This window comes from Lutra lutra, chromosome 9 (assembly GCF_902655055.1).
Source record: "Lutra lutra chromosome 9, mLutLut1.2, whole genome shotgun sequence".
In the NCBI taxonomy this organism is placed as follows: Eukaryota; Metazoa; Chordata; class Mammalia; order Carnivora; family Mustelidae; genus Lutra; species Lutra lutra.
The window spans coordinates 81668119-81681431 of record NC_062286.1 but is presented as its reverse complement, the minus strand read 5'-3'; the positions used below and the strand labels follow the sequence as shown (position 1 = coordinate 81681431).

General features: G+C 40.7%; 1 protein-coding gene across 3 annotated transcripts in view; it reads left to right on the top strand.

Moving 5' to 3' along the window:
- The window catches only part of AFF3 (ALF transcription elongation factor 3), a 543761-nt gene that overhangs the window by 21557 nt on the left and 508891 nt on the right, over positions 1-13313 (top strand). Inside the window, exon 1 of one of the 3 annotated variants that reach the window (XM_047745266.1) lies at positions 6285-6436. The exons of the other annotated variants lie outside the window; for them this stretch is intronic. The gene's annotated coding sequence lies outside the window, so the exon portion shown is untranslated. Of the gene's footprint in view, positions 1-6284; positions 6437-13313 lie in introns of those variants that run through there. 3 annotated transcript variants of the gene reach the window in all.

Here is a 13313-nt window from a genome sequence, read left to right as displayed (position 1 = left end):
TCGTGACCAAATAGCTTCACATGTGCCTTTTGTAGCTATAAGGTAGCCCAAGATTTTCTCCTTCATTGTGTAATATTCAGATTTATCACACAGTAGCTTTAACATAACTGATGGCAATGCACTTTTTGTTGTAGCGGCAGGATCAAGGACTTTTTAATATAGCCCGGCTAGACCCCAATCGTATAGAAGTGATCCATTTCTTCCCTGGCAGTTAGGGGGGAAACAGGACATGTTGGGGGCATTGAGTTAAGCATGGCCGGACAGGACATCTTTATCAGGTTAACGTTCTTTTGCCAAGTATGTGTGATAAAACCAGGGTTAGGCTTTGGGAATTTGGGCCTGGTCTATATTTAGCATCCAGAAATCACTATGGGGCTGTCATTGGTTGGGAGTTCCCGGTCACCGTTCTTGGTGAAGTTGGGTAATTTAGGGATTTAGGACAGCAGTGCACTGTTCTAGAGTTTGTTAGTTCATCCATTCATTCATCAGTTTACATTTCACCATGTCTCAGTTTTTTCTGACATCAGTTTTATTTCTAGGGCACTTTTATAAGGATCTGAATAATTTTCGAGATCATGAGAGAAACTCATGATGAAAAATTAAAATTAGGAAAACATTAGAGAGCTTATATACTTTCACAAACTCTCTTAAAAAACTTTCCAAGGAAATAGATATTAAAAATTACTAAAGGAAAGAAAGAAATGTCAGTAGGAATTTTTAAATTTAAATTGATTTTTTTTAAAGATTTTATTTATTTATTGACAGAGAGCACAAGTAAGCAGAGCAGCAGGCAGAGGGAGAGAGAGAAAAGCAGGCTCGCTGCTAATCAGGGAGCCTGATGCAGGGCTCGATCCCAGGGCCCCGGAATCATGACCCTAGCCGAAGGCAGCTGCTTAGCCAAGTGAGCCACCCAGATGCCCCATTTAAATGGATTTTTGAAAAAACCCTCAGATACATAAGATCTTTCAGTTAGGTTACATCTCATTTTTCCCCCAATAGAGGTATTTTTGTTCTATATAGGTTGCCTATTGACTGTTACGGGAAAGTTGCTAATCATTGAAAGGTCAGATGTGGGCTTGACTTCTGTCCATGCCACTCATTACAATCTGATTCTTTATTTCTATACCTATAAAATTGGGATGGTGATACTGTTCTGTCTACCTCATGAAGTTGTATGAGTATTAAATGAATGAGCAGTGCCTTACTCCCAGCCCCTGATAAATTGCAACTATTTTTTCCCCTCAAAGATTCTGTGCATCAAAAGGCAAATCAGTCAACTGTGGAGGTCCCTATAACCCTAATCAAAGTTGTCTCTCTTCTCCTTTTATCTGTGAATTTAGAATGTGGGTGGGTTATGGGCCAAATTTTTCCTAAGTCAGCTGGGAGAGGGACTGTGCAGGCCAGTGGAAATCTGGGAAGGTAGACCAAAGTGTGGATTTAAAAGAACCTATCTGTGGGAGGAACTCACTAGGTATACAGGTGGTCACTGAAGTTGTGGGGAATTTCTTGTTCTTCCAGCTCTGTTTGATGTGGCTGCCCAGGGACTTTCCTGTCTCTAGATCTGAATGAAGGGGAGAAAATTGCTTTTAGGTAGAATCCACATGCTGTAGTGTGGAGATCACTTCACGCTGGAGAGAAAACAGGCCTAAGTATCAGGATCTTTTCATTTATTGAAACCGAATCACCCCCCTTCCTGAGGCAGTTTATGTGATTGCGCTTGTAGACCGTGGGCTTGACTTACTCTGTAGCTGGCCCTGCTCCCTGTGGTAAACTTAGCAGTATAAGGTCTTGTTCTTTCTGTGGCTTTTGGACCGCCGTTCAGGCTGCATTGCTGGTTTCTACAGGTGTCTGCTGTTACCTGACTTTTTCGCTGTCAGCTCAATCCTTATTTCTAGCTTCTGGATTCCCCTCAATCTGCTCATCTCTCAGAAAAGGCCTCACCGTTGGTTCTCAGCCTTGTCTTGATCATCGCCCTTGTTTCTTTAGAGCTATTCTCTTTTGGAGAAGTATAGACTTCACTCTCAAAGTCCTTTGGCAGTACCCTGGGGCACGAAGCGGCATTTATGTGTTTTCCTAGAGGCAGAGGTGAGTGACCCAGCTGACAGGTTGCAGGTTAACCTGAATGCTTATCATAGATAGCTCTATGTGGAGGCTCTCTATCCTACTTGACAAATGGGGCCAACAGGACTCTGAGGGATTAAATACATGTTTAAGTGTTGCTGCCAATGAATGGTGGAATCAGGGTTACATCCTTATTCCTATCTGATAGGCAGACAGCTTTTCTTCCCTTTATCCCCAGGAGAGGACAATGCCCTCCTGTTCTGAAGTAGACATTTACCTGAAAAGTCTCCCAAATGCACTGATTCTTTTTTTTTTTTTTTTAATTTTTATTATGTTAGTCACCATACAGTACATCATTAGTTTTTGCTGTGGTGTTCCATGATTCATTGTTCGCGTCTTAACACTCAGTGTTCCATGCAATCCGTGCCCTCCTTAATACCTAACTCTGGGCTGATTCTTTTTTTTTTTTTTTTTAAGATTTAATTTATTTATTTGACAGAGGGAGAGAGAGATCACAAGTAGGCAGAGAGGCAGGCAAAGAGAGAGAGACCAGGAAGCAGGCTCCCCGCTGAGCAGAGAGCCCGATGTGGGCCTCGATCCCAGGACCCTGAGACCATGACCTGAGCTGAAGGCAGAGGCTTAACCCACTAGCCACCCAGGCGCTCTGGGCTGATTCTTAATCTTTCTGTATAAAATGGCCATTTAGCCCAAACAATACAAATTATTTCCTCCAGAGAGAATATCTGAGGCAGACTGGTTAGAGCTTGGTGTGTGTGTATGCTTTTTTTTTTTTTTTAATAAGTTTTACTTTTGCTTATTTATTTTTTTGCACTTTCCTTCCTTTCTGTCCTCCCCTTCTTTCCTCTCTTCATTTCTTTCTTTATGTAGCCAAGATGGTAGGTTTCACTTTGGCCTCTATTCTCCAGGTTTCAAGAAAATAATTTATTGAGAAATCTGCATGTGATTTTTTTTAAAGCTTTAGTCAAGGCCTTGAATAAAAATGTAAAGGAAAAGAAACCTTTCCAGATAAACTATGTTAATGTTTTAATTAGAAGTAATTTATTCTTTGACAAAGCTAAGCAAAATTGCAAAAAAATCCATGTAATACTGTACAAATAACAATGATGGTTAAGAGCTACTAATAATTAATAGCATCCTATCTACATTCTCCCTAATCATCACAATAACATACCCACAGTAGGGAGAACAGGTAAAGAAACCAAGGCACAGTTAGGTTTAAGCCCAATTGTGACACTGGACATAATGCCATTGTACTATGTCATGCGATTTTAAAGCAAAGCAGGTGCTCTGTCTCATTGTTTTAAAGGACATTGCAGCTTTTGTAATCCTTTTTTTACATGGTGGTTCTTGGTCAGTTTGCTCTGAGTGCTAGATATCTAGTGCGGTATAGTGATAATGACAAGAGTAACAGTGAAGGGTGGGGTTAGTCAGAGCAGGGAAGCTAAGACCAGGGTTTTCCGTCTACATGACCAGGAGTTCAGGAGCACCAGACTCGAAGGAGACTGACTTCTTACAGTGAGTCTGCTAGCACCCCATTCACCCAGAGCTTAGATGCAGCAGACGCATCAATCAGACTAGTCTTGGACCCGGATGAAAATAAGCTTCCAGTTAAGGAACACACACTGGTACAGGAACCTAGACTACCACCGAAAGTGTAGATTGCTTGGGCAAGTGTTAATGATGCTGGGGAACTTCACTGTTTATGAAGGCCAGAAGAAAGCACAGTACACATTGTGGAGCTCTTCCCCTTTCTGAGAGTGAAGTAGTCGAACTCACCCATGTCCTGGTCATGGGCCCATCATAAAGTAAGGGTGGTGGGCAAGAAGGAAGAGTGTGTCCAGATGGTGGCTGCCCTGAGGAGTTTACAAAGTAGTCGAGAAACTTCACATCTGCTAGTTTGCTTGTTTCTAGTGGGCTTTCCATTTTTTCAGGCTAGTATACTCTCCTATACACAATACTTAATTTCATTTGACATCATATCATTCTCAATTCAGTTTTTATTCTTTCTTCAGGAGACATTCAGGAGTCCATGTGACTCAGTTCGGTGTGCAGCCAAGTGGGCCTGTTCTCTGTGTTGTCTCTTACACTCCCGCTTGAAGTCAAGGCTTGATGCTGCGGCTGGGAGCAGAGCCCTCCGAGACATTGTCTGAATTGTGCTTCTGAGTCAAGACCGAGGCATACATACATACGAAGAATCCTCAAAGGGAGGATTCTTTGACTAAATGAAAGATTGAACTGATGGTCTTTAAGTCTCTTCCAGCTCTAAAGATATAATTTTGATTAAAAATAATAAAAACTAAGAAGCCTTGTAATAAGCTGTGAGTTTAAAGTGGTAAAAACGCTCTTTAGTGTTTCAGATGGTGTTTGTAGAACCAACAACTTGACAAACCTGTCCATTGATTTACAAAATCTTCTGCATTTCAGCAGAAGCTGAGTTCACCTGACTTCCAAGATGTCTGTCTCTGGCAACATAGTAGTCCTCCTCAGTGCATGAGTTGACCTTCTTTCTGTCTGTCTGTCTGGTCATGGATTTGCTGGCCAGTCTGTACTGGTTCCTAGCTGGAATATGCAAAATGTGTACATTTTACTGATTGAAATATTTATGTCAGAGAAAAATTTGCCAGGGGGAATCAGGGAGGGAAGAATGTATTCCTGAGGGATGGAACTGTTCACAATACAAGCAGGATATAGGAAGTTGAGGAAATTGGATCAGAAAGTGAATATAAATCAGCAATGGACTGGGTGTCCATGGGAGTTCTGTGAACCTCTTTGAGTTCTTATTTTCCTCTTGGATAGAATTACAGGTTTGGCTTATCAAATAGCTTCTCTAGCCTTAAGAATTCTGCAGTTCTCCAAATAAAGCAAACTGTACCTGGTCAGTTTCTGTTGATGGAACAGATAATCCAGAGTTGGAGTAGTAGAAAAAGTTTGGGGATTAGCTAGGTGCTTCCCCCACCTGCTTCCCCAAAACTCCTAGATTGGATTAGTCAGGACGAGGAAGTAACATCCTGTACTAGTTTCTGTTGCTGCTGGAATAGACTACCACAAACTTACTGGCCTAAAGCAACACACAGTTATTATCTTATAGTTCTGAAGGTCAGAAGTCTGCAATAGATTTCACTGGGCTAGAATCAAGGTGCCTTTCTAGAGGATCTAGGGGAGAATCTGTTTCCTTGATTATTCCAACTTTTGGAGGCTTTCCACATTCCTTGACTTGTGGTCCCTTCCTCCATCTTCAAAGCCAGCAGTCACCTCACACTGACCTTTGCTTCTCTTACTCTCCCGCCTCCCTCTTCTAAGGACCTTTGTAATTAGATTGGGCCCTCAGGGATTATCCAGGATAATCTCCTCAGCTCAAGATCCTTAACTTAATCCTGTCTGTAAAGCCCCTTTTGCCCTGTAAGGGAACGTATTCACAGGTTTGGGGCATTAGGTGGTGGACATCTCTGGGGTGCCATTTTTCTACCCACCACAGATACATGATGTTGATAACATTGCACTGGCCCAGGAGACCATGTTTCTCTCTCTTGAATATTGCTAGCAGATTAAATCATTTTTAGCATTCACAAGAGACCTTCAGTAACACTGCTCCAGCCTCTTGTGCCTCAGCAGGAAGTTTATTAAAAGGAAAAAGAGGAGAAAATGGGAAAAGAACCACACAGCTGGGTGGCAGTTTTATCAACTCAAATGGAGTCAACATCAAGGCCTTCAGAAGGAGAGTGTACGATATGCTCTGATTCAGTTGTGCAGAGCAAAAGGCAAACAGGTTCCCGGGGTCAGAACCACAGGTATTTTGTGACTTATCTCTTAGGAAATGTGGTGAGATATTCGGTTTTAGGCTCTCTGGGAGTTCAGCTGCAGTGGGCACTTTGCATTCGAGGTTGAGGTAATGTGGATTTACTTTCTGGTGGTAGGGCTTTTTCTGGGAAGGCTTTTTTCCTGAGAAGGTGTCAGATCCTCAGTGGGAAAGAAGCCCCTGCATAAAGTCCAAATGTGACACCATCAGTGTTTATAGTTCTCTAACCAGAAGCCACAATGAATCTGTGTTCTTAGTATCTCAAGGGTGACATTTTAATTGTCACGGCACGAGATAAGGAGTTATCTCGGTTTGTAGTTACAGACGTAATTGACTGAGGACAAGTTAGAATGTGGGGAGCAGATGAGTGAGACTGACGCCACATCTTTCCCCCCATAAACTCCAGCCACTTCACATCCGTACTCTGATTTGATGGAGACATTCATGTCACCAGAAGAAACTCGTTTGGTTTCTGAGGAATTTTTTATTTCTCCAGTAATGTTTGACTTTCTGATGTGCTTCAATAAAGCATGCCAAGCTGCCTGCAAACACTCCCTGGTAAGCGGTGGGAAGCACTGACTGGTGTATCAGAGAAGAAGAGTCTGGGCTGTATTCAGGTGTGGGGTGTGGTTGTGTCCAGTTAGCCAGGTGGTCTGGGCTCTATCACCTGAGCCCCAGGGCATTCCGACAGCACAATGCCTTCAAGGCGTAAAACATCTTACAGAGGAGGGAGCGGCAAGAGACACTAGCAACACGAACAACTGGAATATGATAATCTGTTTTTGCCATCCTTTGAAACATCATCAGATAAATGTATGCTGGGAATTTGGCCAGAACCTTTAGGGAAAAGTGAAAGCTGGAAACATTTATAAAATACCATGGTTTTACATTTTCCCTAATTATTTTTTTCCCCTATAATTTTCTTAGCTATTTCCCTAATTAACAGTGTTTTTTTTTTTTTTTCATTCTAGAAGTAAATGTAATCTTTGAAACCAGAAGCAAAAAAGATCTTTATTTTATTTTGTGGCTTGTTTTTTATTTATTTTCTTTTATTGAAGTATAATTAATACAGTGTTATATTGGTTTCAGGTGTTCAATATAGTGATTCAACAATTCTGTACATTTCTCTGTTTTCATCAAGATAAGTGTCCTGGTAATCCCTTTTATCTATTTCACCCATCCCCCCCGCCCACCCTAATTAAGTTTTTTGTCACTGTTGTTGCTGTGTTTAGTAAGATTGTTCTGATCTGACAATTTCTAGGAAACATACATGCTTATTCTTCAAACTCTCTCTTCATTGTGCTCTGTGGAAGGGTGTTTTCAGTGAAGAATCTTGAATTGGGCATTCTGAGAGAAGCAAACAGCCTTGGCCATCATTTGTTGCTCTGTGTATTGTTTTCCTTCAGTTCTCAGAGCTCTGGTATAAAGGAATAGTTATGCCCAGACATAACTATTTCCCTAAATTTTGTTGTGCTTCTTATGGACTTGTTTACTGAACGAAGGAAGGCATTGATTTTGGTGTTTCTTACGAGGGTTTTAGAGGAGGTTGGTTGAGAGCACAGGGATGTTTGCCATATTTTACTTGGGAGCCTTGACATTTAACTTAGTCCATGGCCCACTTCTGTGCACCTGCTGTTCTCCTAAATGGGTCTGCTCTGAACTTATCTGATCACCCACCAAGAAACATGATCAGTTAGCTCAGGTTATTCTTTTGAAAGCAAAAGATACTCCCTGGAGCAGAGAACTATCTGTGTTTCCTTTCTATAGGGGTTATATTTATAGCTCATTGTCATATAATTAAATGCTTTATTTACTGGCAGGAATTAAGATCCAATAGTGGTCCTTTTGAACATTTAAATTAGAAAATTTTTTTCAACCTATCCAGGCTTCCTGCTGCCTCCCTTTACCTTCTTCTCCACCAGTGCTCGAAGGTGGGCTTTAATTTGCCTCCAAGTGGCAGGGACTGTCTCCAAAATATTCCTTAATTCTCCAAGGTCAGAGTTTGTGTTCTCAGGATAAATAAGGCTAACAAGCACTCTTTTGGGCCTCTGCCCCTTAGTTCTTCCCATTTGTTCAGTCTTAGGGAGAACCTACAGATCCTCATGTTGGTTGCTGTTAAACTCATGTTGCCTGTGTTGTACCCCTCCGATTCAAAATTGAGAGGCAAAGTGGGCTTTAACTTTTTACCAGGTAAAGTGAGATGAAGACGTCTGCTAAATGGGAGAATGTTATAAACAAGGTGCCAGGATGTCTTAACCTTCTTTGAGGGACTAATCTATTCACAGGCCATTTTCCAAGTCACCTTATCGCTTTACGGCGTGTTGATCCTATGATGGATCAGCTGTAAAAACACATGTAAAAACACATGTAAAAACATGCAGCTCCAAGTTTTGTAGATACCAGGCATGTTGCTAACATGCTATGATCATTAGCATAACTGTTCCCCAGAGATCGCTGCTTGGGAGCTATGAGAGGTTGGGCCTGGAAGTACAGGCTTGGAGATGGCATGGCACATAGGGTACAGGAGGGAGAGTGACAAGAATGAAAAAGAGTGAGAGGTGTCCCTGGCAGGTGGAGGAGGAACAGATACAGAGACAGGAGGAGAGCCAGGAGGGGACAAAGTCCAGAAGCCCAGGAAGCAAGAAATTTCAAGGGTGTGGGATGGGGGGGTCAACAGAATAAAATGCCACAGAGTCACCAGCTCAGTCAGATCTGGAAAGTTTGTGTTGAGTTAGGCGGCCATACATTTGACAGATCCACATGAGGAAACCAGTACTCAGAATGTGTAAGTGTCTGATCTATGTCGAGACAGGGCCTGGTAGAGGTCTTCCTTCCAGAACTTTCTACTCAGTCTCCTTCATATTTATGGGACTGGCTCTTCTCTTATGACTCGTTTTCAGTGCTCCATTATAGAGGCCACATGTTCTCATTTCTCATAATTTAAGAATTTCTCATTTTATTAGTCTCCGCATTAGATATACAGTGTGGATGGAGTAAAATGCTGCTTTTTGCACAGTAAGTTGCTTATTTACAATTTTAAGTTTAGGTGTACCACTTTAAATGTAAAATAAAAAAGGTCTGATTTCCATGAAGTAGCCATCCGAAACTCTGTCAAGAAGCCTTTGTGTTGTAGGTGGCAACAATTTTTAATTTTTAACTTCTGATCATGATGTATGATCTTGCTTATATTTGTTAAAGAAGTTGGTGTCTTATTTATGTGGCTCTGTATTGTGTTTTATTAGACCAAATAACACATTTTGTTGAGCACCCTGGGTGAACAGAGAAAGTGCATGGTGTCTGTATTAGTTTGCTACGGCTGTTAGAGCACCACAGACAAGAAGGCGTTAACAACAGAAATCTATTGTCTCACTGTTCTGGAGGCTAGAACTCTAGATCAAGGTGTTGGCAAAGTCATTCTCTTCTAGAGACTGTGGAGGAGAATCTCTTCTTCTTTTTTTTTTTTAAAGATTTTTATTTGTTTATTTCACAGACAGATCACAAGTAGGCAGAGAGGCAGAGAGAGAGAGAGAGAGAGAGGAGGAGGAGGAGGCAGGCTCCCTGCTAAGCAGAGAGCCCGATGCGGGACTCGATCCCAGGACCCTGGGATCATGACCTGAGCCGAAGGCAGAGGCTTTAACCACTGAGCCACCCAGGCGCCTGGAGAATCTCTTCTTGCCTCTCTCCTAGCTTCTTGTGGCTTGCTGGCAATAGTTAGCTTTCCCGGGCATGTGGAAAACATCACACTGATCTCTACTTTCATGCCTAATTGGCAGTTTCCCCTTTTTGTAAGGATATCACTCATAGTGGATCAGGGGCCCACCCTACTCCAGGATGACCTCATTTTAACTAATACAGTGGCAGTGACCCTGTTTCCAAAATAAGGTCACATTCTAAGGTAGTAGGGTTAGGACTTCAGCATATGAATTTTGGGGGACACAGTTCAACTCATAACGGACTACAGCAAGTAAGATTCTCTGAGACTGAGGTTAGGGGATCTGTCCTCAGCATTCAGCCTTCAGGTGTAGGACTTCATCTTATACTTTGCTGAAAAATGACATTTCAGTGAAGTTTGACAATAATTTCTTCATATTTAAATTTGTAGATTAATTAGCCAAATCAGTTAATATGGGAACAGAAATAGGGAACAAAAGGACTCAGTTAAAGTAAGAGGGATGGCAGGAAACAGAAATGCAGATAAAATGGCAGAGATAAAGAAAACATATACTTGTTTTGATGAGCACTGAGAAATGTATAGAATTGATGAATCATTATATTGTATACCTGGAAGTAATATAATACTGTATGTTAATTATATGTCAATAAAAAATAAAGAAAATATAAATAAGAAACCCCAGTGGTGGTTATGTTTGGAGCATATTTTGGATGGAATTTTCTGCATGCAGAAGATCTATGAAGTATTCTTAATACACTTTATTGTCAATGTTTATGATATGGTGTGGTGGGTTCTTGGCATTTGTGATGTTAATCGCACATGTAATAAACAAAAAGCCCAAAGTGTAGTAATCAGTATTACTTTGGAGATATTTCAGTTCATTAATAGCCCCCTTCCTAGTCTAAGACTAGCACTTTCCTGGAGTGGGGATTGGGGGCGGGGGTGTGTGTGGTCCAGCCTTTACCAATAGAACAGGTACCTTACACTGTGGCCCAGCCAGCAAGTCAGCTCCAGCCGGACTCACCTCTCCATGGGTCCTTCTCTTCAAGGCCCATATATATTCCCCTAAAGCCTGAGGGGTCATTTAGAGGACAACCTGAGATCATGGACAGAGGGAGGCCAAACTATCTAATTTTGTGGTTAAAACAGAGGTGATTTTTCTAGCCACCCTATCTCATAGATTAGAAATCTCCAGTTGTCAGTGACTCTTCCCTTGTTTATATTTAGTAACAGACGTCAGAAGGCATAAAAATACATGATAAATGCTGTTTAGTTGAGCAAGCTGGATTTACTGACTGTACTACCTGCAGATAACCACATCTGCTGTGCAGTATGTGCCTTGAATATATACTCACTGAGCCTCTGAAACGGAGAGGAAAAAGGCACAGGAAAAATGCAGCTGATTCACAAGCAGAGAAAGGAAAAATAAGACACAGTTATGGTTTCTTAAAGAAAGTGCCAGCCACTTACTTCATCATTTGGTATTTATTGACAGTTCTGCTCAGAGCATTTTTAGGGGTGCTCTTTTCAGTTCCTTCCAATACCCATGCAAACACCAACCCCTTTAAAGGCAGACCCTAATATCAAGCCACTTCATTTGTTCAGCTTTAGGCTGGAGCCGAAGGTTGGAGGTTTCTTCAGACCAGAGGCCTCACAGAATCACATTGCCTCCTCCAGCAGTGTTTCAGAGGTAAAGTGTCCATATGCTTCAGTGCACTGTGACTTTGTTCCAACCCAAGTCCATATTTGTAGAGTAGAACGTCATGGAGGCGCCTCAGTCGCAGGTGGTCTAGGGTCTGTTTCATAATTCATATTTTGTATACTGTTCACATAAACCCCTGGAACTTGGAACTTTGAAACCCTCCTCTATCTTTCATACTTTCATTACTGTTGACCCTGGAACTGCGCAGGTCCACTTCTACATGGATTTTTTCCCCCGATTAATACCGTGTAGTGCTATAAAGGTATTTTGTCTTTCTTATGATTTCTGAATAACATTTTCTTTTCTCCAGCTTACTTTTTTTGTAAGAATACAGTATATAGTACATATAACCTACCAGTACGTGTGTTAATGGACTGTTTTTGCTATTGGTGAGGTTTCTGGTCAATAGTTGGCTACTAATTAGGTTTTTGGGGGTTCAGCCATTATATGTGGGTTTTTGACTGTGCAGGGTACTGGCACCCTAGACCCCAATGCTGTTCAAGTGTCAACTATAAAAGATACCTCAGGCTTTTCTCCTGTCAGCCATTTTTGTTCTTAATAAGGTTCTCTATTTTCTATGAAAATTGCAGAATTAAAAGCTTTTGCATGCATGCTTATTTTCTTCTTTTAGAAATAGGCCATATGCTCTTAGATCATTGTTGATAAGAAGAAATTTATGTTATTAAATTGTAGCATGTTTCAAGTCAAGTGTTTTAATGCTATAACTTCTAACATGTACAATCCTCTTAAGCAAATATTTGAGCACCTGTGTTATCCTGGACAAGAATAAGACTATAATTTTATTCTATTATGTGCCTTCATATGTTATAAAATGTTCATTCTTACTAGTAACTTTAAAACTGAAAACCAGAAACAGTATAATTCATTTTAAGAAAAACCTCTTTATTAAAATTAAAAATGATCAAGCAAGTTCACTAGAGATGGTGATTTATAATAACAAAAAGAGTTTACAAGAACTGTCTTGAGGGAGTAGAGCTTTGAGGTGTTATATACAATTACTTCATTCAGCAAATCTTGATCAAGCGTCTACTGTAAGTCAGACACTTGTAATTATGTGGTAGAAGCGGGCATAGAGAAGTAGGAGGAAGCAGAAAACTGTAGTTGCTGTGGCCAATTAGGAGAAGTCAGAAACGAAGATAATGCACTTCTAAAATTATCATGTATGGAACAATGTGAAAATATAACTGGTGATTAAAATTCAATTTATAACTTTTCAAGAACCCATCTGTAGAATAATGATGAACACTTTATAGTAATTCAGGGGAACCAGAGTGTGAGCGTAAATGAAAGGCAACGATTCTATCAGTCATGAATGGGAAAGTTGACCCGAGGCATAAAAAGTGATGTATCTTCTAAAAATGCTCAGATTTCTGCTTATAACAATTACAGCAACAATGATTTCACATCTGTTAGTCAGAGGGTTTTAATCTGCAAGAGGTGAAGTGTTTGACAGTTCCTTGTTCTCACATACAGATGAGCTCCTTGGAGTTTAACCTTTAGACTCCTAAGCAATCACGCTGTACAATTCTTTTGTAGAAAACCACCCAAACAGAAACAGTCTAATAACTCACAACCAGGAATACAAAAATCGGGAGACATTTTTTCATTTCATATAAATTTCTTCAATTAGTTTGTTCGTTCGTTCTTTCTTTCTTTCTTTCTTTCTTTCTTTCTTTCTGGGGCTATTTTTAACATTCACCCTAGTGTCTAGAAGAAGCCTTACAATTAAAGAATTGAAGCCATTTGTGCTGATAGAAATGTCAGAACAGGATAATTCTTGCATTTCAGTGCCCTGCAAGATTTTAAATGAGTGACTATGGCTGTTTAATACAGGGAAGATGAGAAATGGGGTCTTCTCTCTTTACCTGAGTATGCTGGAATAAATATGAACTTTAAACTCATCTATGGAGAGAATTTATATCTTGAGCTTTTTATTATTGTGAAAGACCAAAAAGTCATAAGCTTTAGTGGGCTGAGACTGGGACTCAAATCTGTGTGATTCCAGAGTTCCCATAATCTGGAAGTAACTGCCATGGGGG